At 34.5% G+C, this 15,516-nt stretch overlaps 1 protein-coding gene across 10 annotated transcripts in view; it reads left to right on the top strand.

The window, feature by feature from the left end:
* Window positions 1–15,516, top strand: part of LOC145278064 (uncharacterized) — a 765,737-nt gene that overhangs the window by 526,708 nt on the left and 223,513 nt on the right. The window lies entirely within an intron of this gene.

The following is a 15,516-nucleotide window of genomic DNA, read 5'->3' as shown; positions in this document are numbered from 1 at the left end:
CAAGAAAATTTAAAATATTTAATTGTAAGTTACCCCGCCCCCTTGAAAAGAAAAAAAAAAGAAAAGTAGGTGAATAAACTGACATCATACCAAATACTCGTGGAGGGAAAAGGAGGATGGAAAGACGGGGGAAAGAGAAAGAACTAACCGGACCTCCACTGGATGAAAGCGAAGAGGACTAGCACCTTCCAATAAAGAGCAATAGTCGCTACCATCAAGAAATAAATGGTAAACAACAGTTGTGATCACGCAAATTTGCAATTATTATATAAAAAAAAGTCAAGAGTACTGAAAATCTGCAGAAATGTGCTGTCACTCAGACTCCAGGGAACACAACGCGTTGTTTTTAAGGAGAAATCTTTAATGATAGCCTATGTGAAAACACCTAGTGAGTTAACAATCCTACTATTATATAAAATGTAACTTTGACTCTGTGTATGGGTTTTTCCCTATGGACTCGAAAACGGGTGGGCCGAGTTTTATGAAATTTCACACGAAGGTACTTTAAGTACCCGTTAGTGTTATTAACAATGTTTTTCATTAAAAAAGTATCGAGAATCGAGAATCGACATAATCCGATGAAAGAATGAACAGGCGATTTTGACCAAAGTTAACACCGTACATAGCCTAACATCACAATTGCATTTGACAAGTTTTATTTCCACACAAGCAGATACGCCCGGCATATAAAATCAACAGTAGTTTTTATATATGACAGGATCGCGTTCGAAATGAATGTTTCTGTTTAAAGCAAAATTGTGCCATGATACTTGGCATTTTTATTTTAAACTTAAACTCAAGCCATTATCACTGACAAGTAGTAAGGCAAGGCACATAAAATCGACAGTAAATTCTTTGATATGACAGGGACGCGTTCGAAATCAATATTTCTATTTGAGCACAATTGAAGCATGATAATTTGATATTTTGAAATTTAAACTTTAGGTTCATCCATTATATATATATTTTTATGAAATCAAGAGCAGGTTCTCTACAGTGCAATGTAGACAACAATATGTTGTGAACTTAGTAACTGCAGGGAGGCATGTGAAGCTTCCTCTCAGCGCACCGTGAGGGGTTCACAACTAGAGCAGGCAATCAATCGATATGATTGAAAAAAAAATGGCGATGTCAGCGACAATAAAAATATGGGAGTGCGAAATATTCGCTGATTATCATGCAATCTTGGGCAACGTCGGGTCTCCCTGCTAGTAATAATATAAAGAGGAAGCAATGATTAGATAGTAATAATATAAAGAGGAAGCAATGATTAGATAAAAAAATGAAGAAGGTGTTCATTTGTACTTGGAGGAGAACAGACCTCCTCTAATTCTAGCATTCTAGTATTCTCCGTACCATTCCATGCGAACTCCTGATCGTGTTATCGATCCTTTATTAGTTTCTCCATCTGCACCGACTCTCCATTAGCATTTCGGCACTAGCGATATAAATCTAACCCCTAACTTGACTTCATTATTATTTATATATCCTTGCAGTTTCATACTCTTTGAGTAAATCATCATCATCATCATCATCATCATCATCATCATCATCATCATCATCATCATCATCATCATCATCATCACCTTATTATTTTAATTATCATTATTTCTAACTATTCTTACTACTACTACTACTACTAATAATAATAATATGATGATGATGATGATGATAATAATAATAATATGATGATGATGATGATGATAATAATATGATGATAATGATGATAATAATAATAATAATAATGATATGATGATGATGATAATGATGATAATAATAATATGATGATGATGATGATAATAATAATAATAATATGATGATGATGATAATAATGATAATAATAATAATAATAATGATAATAATAATAATAATATGATGATGATGATGATGATGATGATGATGATGATAATAATAATATGATGATGATGATAATAATGATAATAATAATATGATGATGATGATGATGATGATGATGATGATAATAATAATATTAATAATAATAATAATAATAATAATAATAATAATAACGATGTCGGAGAACACATGAGGAAAATTACTACTACTACTACTAATACTACCACCACCACCACCACCACCACCACTAATATCTCTACTATTATTGCTAATAATGATAGCGGCAATGGCGGACGTATGAAGGAAAAGTGCACGTTAGAGGTTGCGGAAAGGATGCTGCTGTATTTGTTAAACTAGTTGTAATACTAACCACCATAAATTATTATAATCAAAACTCTTGAAAATCGATTTCATTCGAACGCTATAAATAGTAGGCGGCTTTCAATGTCGATTCTATTTTCACGTTTGCTATTTTCAAGGCGATGACGACGACTGGGATTAAATAATGTTAACCAAATAATATGAATCAAATAATACTAATCAAAAAATAATTACCAAAATATGCTAACGAAGTAATACTGATCATAAGGTTGATGAAAAAAAAGAGTACCCAATTACTGGCATATAAAATGTAATAATAATAATAATAATAATAATAATAATAATGATAATAATAACTAGCGGAACCTGTGGATATTCCACAGGGGACCAATTCCGATGTAATATATTGATGTTGACATTCTGTAGATGTTCAGCGTAAATGGAGACGCTCTGATATTACTGTAGCTCTTTTGTTAAAACTGCAAAAGTAGGTATCTAAGCTAGTAGAACGTCCAAAGTAGCCTGATCGTAAAGTACGCTTAAATATGATATTTTAATTCTTACAGATTTCGTATTTCTTATTGTAGAGTTAATGTTCAATCGCTTTTTATATATTATAAAGCTACGATTTCACAAATGAAAAAAAATATATCCATATAACTTAGGTGCATCAGCTTAAATCAAGCCAAAACCAAAACTTAAAACACACACACACACACACACACACACACACACACACACATATATATATATATATATATATATATATATATATATATATATATATATATATATATATATAACTTAAGTTCCTTCAGCTATAATCGAAACCGAAACGAAAACTTATGAAGAATTTTTGATAAAAGTATTTATTAAAAAAAAAAAAAAAAATAGATTACTGGAGTGCCATCAGCTATATTCGAAACCGAAACCAAAACTTATGAAGAATTCTTGGTAAAATTAATTATGACAAGAAATGGAAGCCCATAACAGTTAAATGGCAGTCACTCGGATGTAAGCGTAGCACACAAAATAACACACACGCTATCCTATTAATATATAAATAATAATGATAATAATAATAATAATAATAATAATAATAATAATAATAATAAGAAGAAGAAGAAGAAGAAGAAGAAGAATTGACTTTTTCCAGCGATCAATCGATGGTAAGCGGCCGTTGCGATAACGCAAATTCTTTTGTAAAGGTTATCGAACGATCTGGAGAGTACTGGAAATCTGGGGAAACTTGCTGTCATGCAGACTCCAGAGAAGTTGTTCGCAAATAGAAATATTTGATGATGGCATGTGATTAAATAATAATAATAATAATAATAATAATAATAATAATAATAGTAATAATAATAATAATAATAATAATAATAATAATAATAATAATAATAAGAAGAAGAAGAAGAAGAAGAAGAAGAAGAAGAAGAAGAAGAAGATGGACGAATATGTTTAGGTGCAGCTTGAGGTACATTATTTTTTATTGGATTCCTTTGAGATCAGTAATTTGTGTATTTATTTATTTATTTGCAACAACTGTGACGATGAGGTAAATAAATAAACAAATAAACAAAAAACAAACAAATAAATAAACAAATAAATAAACAAATAAATAAATAAATAAACAAACAAATAAATAAATGAATAAACAAATAAATAAACAAATAAATAAATAAACATATAAATAAATACAACTTGAAGGTTTAAAGTCAAACGAATTGACATGACGTTCCAGGGAAAACCCCCCTCTAAAAACATCCAAAAGCTAAGACTACTATGAAACAACAACAACAACAACAACAGCAACAACAACAACAGCAACATTGTTTGTATCGGTTTTGCCGTTTGAATTTACATCAAGGACAGAAACAAGAATTCCTCGACAAGTATATCATATGTGTTGGGTTTGTTTATATTTATTTACGTATAAATATTTTTTAACTGTATGCATTATCGAGGATTCTTGGCGTTTGTATCGGATAACTGACATTTTAACTTGAGTTTGTCTGATCTTTCGCCAAAGATTACCACCGAAGTCTGCTTCTACACGTACAACAACAACAACAACAACAACAACAACAACAACAACAACAACGATAATAATAATAATAATAATAATAATAATAATAATAATAATAATAATAATAATAATAAACAGCTGAAATAATAAGAGAACCCCTTTAATGCGGAGACTAATACACAGGGGCCACATGCGCCGGCCAGACAAATTGCTATAGAGGCAAAACATGAAACGTTGCATGAGACCAAGAACAATGAAGTTGTATATCTGTAAGGTCTGTATCCCTTCCCCATCCCCTCCTATTGCCCCATTACCTCCCCTCTAGAGTGATGCCAAAAAGTCAAGAAGGGTCAAAGAGGATGGAAAGATTGAGGAGAGAGTGCTGACCAGATCTCCGATGGACAAGTGTGAAGAGAACTGGGACGTTGGGGAGGCTTGTTGCCACTCAAATTCCAGTGGAGACCAATGACTGCTGTCAGCGAGAAATCAATTTGTGATAACGCAAATTCAGTTGCAAATGTTATCGAAAGAGGTGAAGAGTATTGGAAATATAGGGAGACTTGTTGTCAACTCCCAGGGAACACCACAGGTTGTCTTCAAGGAGAAATCCTTAATGACTTGTGTGAAAGTTCTTTGTGGGCCAATAATAATAATAATAATAATGATAATAATAATGATAATAATAAAAATGATAATAATAATGATAATAATAGTGGTAGTGTCAGTAATAGTAGTAGTAGTAATAATAATTATGATGGACATGATGGTGGTAGTAGTTGTAATAGTGGGGCTGGTGCTGGTGATGATGGTGCTGATAATAATAATAATAATAATAATAATAATAATAATAATAATAATAATAATGATAATAATAATAATAATAACTAGCAGGACCCGTGGAAATTCCACGGTAGTTAAAATCTTTTAAAACACATCAGTAAGAAATTCCTTATTGTTATATTACAAAAATGAACGTATGGAAGCAAGTAGAACAAAGAACTTTAGTTAAAACTTTTATTGAAGGTCAATGCGATCGTAACTGATGCTGTTGATATTGTCAGGAAGTGCTGGTGATGATTGAGCCGGTGACAGGGACGTCGATCAGCTGCTTGGGGTGAGTCAGCAGGTTCTTGGGAGTCAGACTGTGAATTTAAAAAAAAACTGTGATATTGTTGACATCGATTTTGTGAAAGTTCTGATGACCCCAAGTTGTTTAATATTTCAGGACATTTTGGATTACACGTGTGAGTAATGAATAGGTCACAGAAAACTGCCATTTCATCTTGATGAAGCTGTTGTAGATTCCTAGGACTTCCTGTAAATGTAGATGGTAGAATAACTGTTACACCAGAATAACCATCTTCATTCCTTGCTAAATGATCCATGAAGCCAGAATATTGAGCAGCTCTTGGTTGACTTTGATAGCTTTTAATGGAGTTAAATAAGCAACCGTCAACTTTTACATATGCGATAGACGTTTCTATTTATTTTGAATTTTATTCAATGAAGATTTGGAAATTCAAATATTTTTTAAGTCGAATTATTGATATAGATTTTAATTAAATAAAATATACTGTAAATCTTTTAATAAGGAATAAATATTTATTTAAACCATAATTATTGAAACAAAGTATTTTACTGCATAAAAAACGGTTATGGGGAGAAGGGTTAACTATTTTGAACCTTCATCTAAATAAAGATTTAATGAAAAACATGTTTAAAATGTTCTTGTATCTGTTTTATAATTTTTGTTAAATAAGAAAAATCAATAACTTTGATAGCACTATTTTAAGACTCATGCTGAAAGCCATTCTTAATATGTGAAAGGGGTTAACTATTCTGAAACTACGCTTAACAATGTAAAAAAAATAAGGGAAAACATATGTATGAACAATAAATATTTCTTCAGTTAAATAAAATATACTGCATATATTTATAAGGAATAAATATTTATTTAAACCATAATTATTGAAACAACGAAGGCTATCAACTCCCCATATTCCTCCTATAACACAGAACAACCTAGGTAACATACAAATATGAAGTCGCCAAGCTAATCAAGAACCTAGATTCCAGTAAAGCAACTGGCCCTGATGGCATCCCAATTATAGTGTTAAAAAAGCTTCAACCAGAACTTGCTCCCATACTTACGAAACTATTTAAGCGCTGCTTTAAGGAGAAGTGCTTTCCGACTCCCTGGAAAACCTCATCAGTTTGCTCTGTATTTCAGAATTCAGGTGATAAGTCATCTCCCTCTCAGTAAGGACCAATAAGTCTCCTGTGTGTTATGAGTAAGTTGCTGGAATCCATATTAAATAGAGAAATAGTCAACCAGCTCAGCAGGAATAACCTCCTTAGTGACACACCATATGGTTTCCACTCTGCAAGATCTACCGCAGATGTGCTGACGGTTATATCCCACAGGATTAGTGAATCTCTTGACAAAGGCTTCCTTTCTAGGGCAATTGCTCTTGACATATCAAAGGCCTTCGACAAGGTATGGCATAAGGGTCTACTTCACAAGATTTCCAGCTACGGTATAACTGGAAATGTTTTCTCAATCATTAAATCATTTCTCTCCGATAGGCTCATAAGAGTAGTGGTAGATGGACAAAAATCGGAGGCCTGCAATATAAATGCTGGAGTCCTCAGGGGTCCATCCTGGGCCCAACTCTCTTCCTGATCTACATCAATGACCTCCCTAAACACATACTTAAATCATTCGTTGAAATCTATGCTGATGACACGACCATCTACGGCAACACATCAAAGGTTGTAAATGACAAAGTTCTCTCTGATTCTCTCTCCTCTGATCTCGAGCGCGTGGTTCAGTGGGGGAAGATGTGGCTGGTTACCTTTAATGCATCCAAAACCAAACTCCTATCCTTACATCATCAACGCTCTGATTCCCATCTGGCATCAATTGTGATGGATGGCTCTCGTCTGGGTGAGGCCCCGTGTTTTGACCAACTTCTGGGTTTGACCTTTACTCGTGATCTGAAATGGAACCCGTACATCAAGTCTGTTGCCAAGGTCGCTGGAAAGATGGTGGGATCCTTCTACCGCTCCAGAAGATATCTCACTACTGATGCAATTCTCTATCTATATAAAAGCCAAGTACGTCCAAGGATGGAATACTGTTGCCATATCTGGGCAGGAGCTGCTAAAATAGCCTATCATGCCTTGACAGAGTACAAAATAGACTTCGTGGCTTAGTGGGGGATGCCCTTTTCTCTACCCTGCAACCTCTCTCCCACAGAAGAGACGTTGCAAGCCTATCCTTGTTTTATCGTTATTTCCATGGCAGGTGCTCGACTGAACTCCAATCTCTGGTCCCCCTCGCCAATCTTTCACGAAAAACACCCGTCTAGCTGAATCCACTGTGAAAAATTTCCCCTACTCTATATCTGTGCCTAAATCAAAACGCGGATTCCATGAACAAAGCTTCTTTCTTAGAACTGCACGCCTATGGAACTCTGTTCCGTCTGCCTGCTTCCCACCGGACTACAACTTGGATGTGTTCAAGTCCAACGTTAACAAATTCCTAATGAACCGCCCCTTAAGTAAACACTTCATCAAATCTCCACACGAACGTAATGTACTTGCAATAACCCTTATCCCTGAGTGGCTTCCGGGCCTTGATAGTGGTGATCACTGTGTAAAAAAAAAAAAGAAGTATTTTACTGCATAAAAAAATGGTTATGGGGAGAAGGGTTAACTATTTTGAACCTTCACGTAAATAGTGATTTAATGAAAAAAAAAATTCAATGGTCTTGTATCTTTTTTTAATAATTTGTTTTAAAATAAGGAAATAAAAATATTTGATGCCGCTATTGTAAGAATCATGCTGAAAGCCATTCTTAATATGGGGGGTTAACTATTCTGAAACTTCACCTAGCAATGTAATAAAAATAATGGAAAAAATTCTTTAGTTAAATTAAATATACTGAAAATCTTTAAATAGGAAATAAATATTTCTTTAAATAAATTAAATCGTAAGTAATGAAAGAAAGTATTTTATTTCATATTAAATAAAAATTGTTGTGTCCTTTTTATTTTATAGTATTTAAATATGTATGCCCTGTCGGGGGGGCATTAGAAGATGATGACTGTAAAAGAAGCAAAATAAAACGAACAAAACATAAGTAATAACTATGTAAACAACGTGAAGTTGTATAAATGTTACAAAATTACTCGATTCGGCATTAAATAACACGAAAAAGGATTGATATGCCGTAAAACAAAAGCAAAACAAAACAGAACAAGACGTAAAATATGTTTTGACTCTGTGTTACTCAGTGTATTTGCGAATGGTGACTTTGGTGATTTATTTAATAAAGTCATTCTTGACTTTTGTAACATTTATTTCTAAACATATTTTTTGTTATGTAAGGCTCACTCAAAAGTAAATAAAAATATAAAAAAGATAAAGTGGCACGGTAAAAAACAAAACAAAAAAAAACGAACTCGTAGCGTTAAATGTAAAAATATATTTATTACTGAATAAAATAGAATAAGCGTTCCGTACTACAGAAGACACCGTTAAAAATGTAAGTAAAATACTATACTATTTAAACTATGCATAATTGTCTTTAAAATAATCCGCAACCATAAATAGACTGTTCATATATATATTTTTTTTTTTTTTTTTTTTTTTTTTTTTGTTCGGGAAGTTTTGGGAAATAAAAGGGTTTAATGATTTTTAACTAATAAAGATTGAACAATAAAGGGAGATAATTCACATTAATTAATGTTTGCGATGATGATAACTCGTTTCATTAATTAATGTTTGCGATGATGATGACGTGACACCGTATGGATAAGCATATTAATATATAGATAATGAAGCAAAGGAATATCGTTGCATTTTGGGTAGAAAGATCTCCGAGCCTTAACCATAACCCCAGTGGTAAGGAAATACCGGTTTTACGTCCGGTGGGACTAATCAGCTTCTACGGGCAAGTGAAGCGCTCTTTAGCCTTGATTGCCAATCATCTAGAGATGGTGTCTCGATAAAAATACCAAGGAAGGAACTTCCACAAATACAACTTATTCTTATGATGAATGAAATCACAAATGAATCTTGCTGAAATCTTGCTTGAATCTGATTCTGTTAAAACTCTTGCAGAAATGTATTTAGTGTGCCAAGAGATAGAAGAATGTAGAGATGACATTATAAGAATTATAGACAATAATACGGTTCAGAAGGAGGGGGTAGCTTACATAATAAGAGTGAAATTTTCAATGCGAAAACAACAGAGAATGAATTAAATTTGCTAAATAGACTGAACAAATTAATGAAAAGCAGTGAGAAAGGAAAGGTTTTTAATTACAAGAAGATTGACCAGACAAAATTGAAGAATGCAACAAATAATGTGAACAGGGTAATGAATAAGGTGTCACTGGAGATCATAGCAGATGTCAGAAACATTTTGCAGGCAGGAACCGTATTGTAGGCGCGAAATAACAAACAAAAAATGAAACAGAAAAAGAACTATATTGGAGAAGGAGAATAGAAGGTGACCCGAAGAGATTAAGGAAAGATTTATGTCGAATTCAGGCATGGTTTAAAGGACAGTGAAAAAATGCAAACGAGGAGAAGTAAAAAACAAAAAACAAAAAACAAAAAACAAAAAATAAAAAACAAAAAACAAAAAAAACTGGACAGACGATGCAAACTGAAAGCCAAGGGTGTTAAGTTCACTATGGAAGAGATAAAGTAGCAGATTATGGCAAAAGCTTCAAGGATTCAGGGGGTATAATAACAGAATTTAGCAGTTTAATGACAGCGAGTTATTCAAAACAAACCAGACAAGGTCTTTTAGAAACCTGGAAGGAGGTGAAACCAAAATAGTGGCTGCTAACCCTCAAAAAGCTACAAAATGTTGGTCAATTACATGGCCAAGAGAGACATTCCACAAGGTTAGTGCTGACTGGGTCGCTAAAGTAAGTGAAAGACTGGAAAGAGACAAACAATAGTATATCCACATTTCTGTTCAATATTTGAGAAAACAAATGAAATTCATGCTTAAGTGGAAAGGACTTGAACCTGATGGAATTCATGGGTATTGGTTTCGATCTTTCATAGGAATCTATGAGAGGCTTGATATTTCTCTGGATAATTGTGTCAGATTGTGCCAGATACCAGAATGGCTTGTAATCTGAAGAACTATTTTATTAATGAGAGATCCTGCTAAAGGGCCAGATGTTAAAAATTATAATATTTATTTATTTATATTGCTTGCTTGAACTTGCTTTGGAAGACACTGACAAGGATAAGCAGTTCAAAAGTATATGACGATCTTGAAGGAAATGGTACACTACCAGTGGAACAAAAAGGTGGGAGGAAAAGGTGTTTAAGAACAAAAGACCAACTATCGATTGATAAATGTATTTGAAAGAATTGCAAAAGAAGAAAAACAAATTTTAATGTAGCTTGGATAGATTTCAAGAAAGCTTACGATATCTTGCCGTATTCGTGGATACTAAGGACGTTAAAAATGGTAGAAGTGGCTGAAAATATAATTGAGTTCATAGGAAAATGTGAGCAGTTGGAAAACCAACCTTTTTTCTTATGGGAAACTGTTAGTAAGAGTCAACATCAGACGAGATATCTTCCAAGGAGATTCCTTTTTGCCATTTCTATTCATAATAGCACTCATACCATTGACACATGTACTAAAAGAGATAAAAATGAGTTACCAAATGGAGAAGAATGGACCGAATATTAGCCACATGTTATTTATAGACGATCTGAAATTGTTTGGCAAAATCAGAAAAGGAAATTGATTTTTTGGTTCAAACTCTACAGCAGTGGAATGAAAACATACTTATGGAACTTTGGAATTTCCAAATGTGTAATAGTTTGTCTTCAACGAGGGAAGAGAGGAGCCATGAAAGTCATCATTTTCCCAAATGATAAAAGATCCTAGTGCAGAGGGCTACCAGTACCTAGGGGTGCTTGAACTGGATACGATGCTTTGCAATGAAATAAAAGAGAAAACAAAAGAAGTGTATATGAAGAGACTCAAACTGGTCCTGAAATCTAGACTGAATGGTAGATATTTGTTCGCGGCCATCAATTCATGAACGGTTTCTGTAATTCGATACCGTGCAACTTTTGTCAGATGAACATGGGGAAAATATGAAAAAAAGCCGGATAGAGACACACGGAAAATTTTAGTTAAGTATGGAGCACTTCAACTAAATTCTAATGTGTTCAGGCTGTATATCACAAGGAAGAAAGGAGAAAAAGGGCTGATTGCGATTGAAGAATGCGATAAGAAAAGCTTATAAGTGTTCACCACTACTTGGCTAACAGTCATGAAGTGTTACTTGCAGTCGTGACGAAAGAGGGTGAGCTAGATAAAGATTCATTGGAAGAGTAGCAGAAATACAAGGAAAGAATTGAATTAGAAAAGTTGACTGAGTTGAAAAGAATGAGACTCCATGGTCAGTTTGAGTGAGGTACTAAGACACAAAGAATGTAAAGGCGCATGGAATTTTCTGTCAAAAGGTGGTTTGAAAAGAGAAAAAGATAATCTTATATTTACCGCTCAGGAAATGGCACTAAATACAAATGCAATAAATAAAAACATTTATGGGAAGGACTGTTCTGATAAGTGCCGGTTGTGTGATGTATCTCTTGACACATGGGAGGCACAAAGTTGTATCTTCAATAATGTCTCCTCCTTTGAGAGTATTGTTTTTCCATTACTCATGTCTCAACTGGGTTGAAATTTTTGATTTTTGAGTTATAGAAAAGCTTTCGAGAGTTGAGTCTGAAGGTATCTGGGGCATCTTCAAATTTATTGGATTTGTCAGTTTTTGGTGTCATCCTCAAAGTTTGGTATCCATTTTTGAGTTGCCTCTCCCCTCTTTATGTGGAGCGGTGCGATTGGGCATGCTACTGGTAGCTATGGTGTTGGGGTTGATCAGACATTCGTGAGGTTATACGCATGGAGTTTTTTTTTTTGGGGGGGGGGGGTTATCACAACATCGCCAGAAGGTGTCAGGCCAGCTACATATATACTGAAACAAAGAAAAATCAAAACAAAACAAACTACTGAGTGGAACGCTAAAATTGTCACCTTAGAAAAGACGACATGATTCAATTTCCGTCTGATTAAACCCCGTTTTTTCGTTTTGTTGTATACCATTTACTATTTGGTACGTTATGTACAAATCCAACGAGCGATAGGAGCCTTCTATCATGTCTGAAAGTGACACAATGTTCAATGAATAAGATCGGAGATGCGCCGCTGTACAACTCATATACTCTACCGATATAAGTTATGACAACAGGACCATTGCCAGCACCCTCAAAATGCATCGCTGGATTGTCACGAATAACATGATGAAAACAAAGTTTCCGGTCATGGTTATTGTCTGTGGCGTGGTTTTATGTGAGGGCCACATCATGCCACCTTACATCTTTGAAGTCGGCTTGAACGTCAACACCAAAGTGTACTTTGATGTGCTAAAGAGTGTGCTGACTTCCTAGTGCAATCAGGTGGCCGCTGGCATACCCTGGGTGTGGCAGCAGGACTCAGCGGCAGCTCACGTCCAAAGAGACCCAGGCTTGACTTCAGAAGGAGTGCTATGACTTTGTACCCTTCCCTAACTTCCCCCCCCCTTCCCAACCTGAATCCACTGGATTACTTCGTTTGGACATACGTCGAACGCATCAACCATTTGACCTGTCACAACACCAAAGTCAGCTTGATCGCCGTTATCCGCCGAGTATTCGCCGAGCTCCCGCCGAGCTCCCGCCGAGCTCCCACCGGCGGTTGTAGAAAAAGACATACTCTCAGTTTCGGACCCGTATCGAGGCGATGGTCGAGGCTGAAGGCGGCTATGTTAAATAGATGTCAGCTCTACTACATAATCAAAGTTACTTGAATTGATTTTTCAATAAAACTTTTAAAATAAAGCTTTAGTGTTGTTTTCTTTAGGGCGATAAATTTATTGTTCCATCCCGTACTTAATGCATATCTTAATCTATTTGAAAAAAACAAAAACAAAAACAAAACAAAAAAAAAAACTAGACACAAGTAGAATTTTTAACCGGATACAGGAATGACAATTTAAATAAATAAATAAAAAAAATCGCCATGATGAATTATGATGGAAACAAAACTCAGAATATTGGAAAGCATACAATTGTCCGATCGACAGGTGATTATGCAATTTAGCGACGTGTGAATCACGCATAATTCAGCGACCAAATACTATTACATCAACAGAAATGAACGAGATGATTAGAAAAGAATGTCTGATAAAAGCTCGTAAAATATGCATAAATATTATATTTTAATTCATACAAAATCACAGACATGTGCAGGCGAATACTATGTTTCTCATAAACAGTTCACTTTTTGTAAGTAAACAAAAACAACTACTCCAGTTGGGGTCGAAACCGAAACCTTAAGAGGCATCACTTATCAAGGCCCAAAAGCCATTTGAGGATAAAAGTATAGGAGCTTGTCCGGTGAACTATGAAACAACATCGTCGTGATTGGCATATATTAGTGATGGAACGATTCCAATATTTTCCCGATTCCGATACAATTACTGACTCCGGTTCTGATTTATTTTTTTTTATAAATCTTTAATATTTAACTATAAAATCGTTATTTTCCCTATTACCGTTAATACACATGTAAATTGTGCGAATAATTTCGCAAACATAAAGATACACTTGTTGGGGGAGGGGCTATAGATTTTATTTCGCTAGTAGTTTAAAAATAATAAATAGTTATTATTTTTATCATTACTACTATTATTACTACTAGATTTTTTTTAAACAGCCTCCCCCCTCAAAAAAAAAAAAAAGGAAAAAAAAGAAGACAATTGAATGAATGATTTTCTTTCATTGGAAAATAGGCACAATTTTTTCCGATTCTGATACCGATTCCGATACTGATTCTGATACACCAAACAGTTCCGATTTTTTCGATTCCCGATTCTGATTCCGACTTATCGTCCCAAGACTAGTGACTATATTTGAAATTCATAAGATTTTAATTATTTATGAAAACGATACAACAATAATTTGTTTACATTGGGATTAAAAAATGGCCCTGTTGTAGTTAGCTGGAAAGCAGCCCCGCGGTATTGCTTTCCAGACAGGTAGTTCTAAAAAATAAACATTTCTCACGGAAACTTCGTTTAGTGCTAAGTATAGAGAGAGAGAGAGAGAGAGAGAGAGAGAGAGAGAGAGAGAGAGAAAGAGAGAGAGAGAGAGAGAGAGGGAGATTATTGACAGTGGTTGTATGTAAGCGAGTTTTTGCAGTGAACATTTCACATAAGGAGGGGCCATAGATTTCTTTTATTGCATTTTCACCCCAAACAAAGCACATTGCCACTTTGATGTAGGGGGCTACTATTAGGGACACAGGCTACAGAGGTACTAGGTGGGGAGTTGGGCAGCAAGATGTCGGTTCACGTTACACTTGAACTTCTGCATATCAGTACAGTTGGGGAAGCAGGAACCTGGCAGGGAGTTCCAAAGTCTAGCGGTTCTGGGGGGAAAAAAACTACTGGAGTAGAAGGCTCTCTTACATCTAGGGAAATGTCCCGATAGATTTCGAAGTCGGTAATAGTACTTCATCTCAGGACCTATTTAAGTATTGTACAGGTAGGTGGGTTGTGGCAGGTGATAGATGTTTTCTGGAGCGGTTGAATGGTTCAATCATTTGTACAGCGACAAATGAGTTTTATGTTAGTATTTAATGTTAAATCCTTAGTAAAAGTCAGTCTTAAAAGCATATCAAACAAGGAGCCATTCATTTTAATTAGAGCGAAGTTTTCTTGCTTACCTCACCCCTAAAAAATTAGTTAAAATCTAATAAAACTAAAATAATTCATCTCACTACTAGCTAGAATCTAGCCAGATCCGGCCCACCAAAATCCCCGGAGCTCTTATAGAAGACATAAAAATATTCAGGAAATATTTATAAAAAATTGAAATGTGTAAAAATGATCTTTTTTTTTTTCTTGTTCCGAAAATAATTTTTTTAAATGAGGTTTTTAAGAACCAGTTTCCAAAAGAGTGCAAGGCACGTTAGACCTTAAAAAGCTTACCTTAACGGTTAAGGTAAGCTTTTTCTTTTTATTACTTGGGTTCGCGAAGCTCTAAAATGTCAGCAGGATACCCCCCCCTGTTCAAAAAGTTTATAGAGACTTGGCTAGATTATCAAAAAAAAAAAAAAAAAAAGGTCTGATAAAAATTGCGTATAAAACACTGCTTTTAACCTATTTTAAAATGTTAAATTTTCTAAATTCGCGGAGAATAAAAAACGCGCCAGAAT

Source organism: Euprymna scolopes, chromosome 6 (assembly GCF_053919585.1).
Source record: "Euprymna scolopes isolate OS-2025 chromosome 6, ASM5391958v1, whole genome shotgun sequence".
NCBI lineage: Eukaryota > Metazoa > Mollusca > Cephalopoda > Sepiida > Sepiolidae > Euprymna > Euprymna scolopes.
The sequence above is the reverse complement of the archived record's forward strand: the minus strand, read 5'-3'. Positions and strand labels throughout refer to the sequence as shown.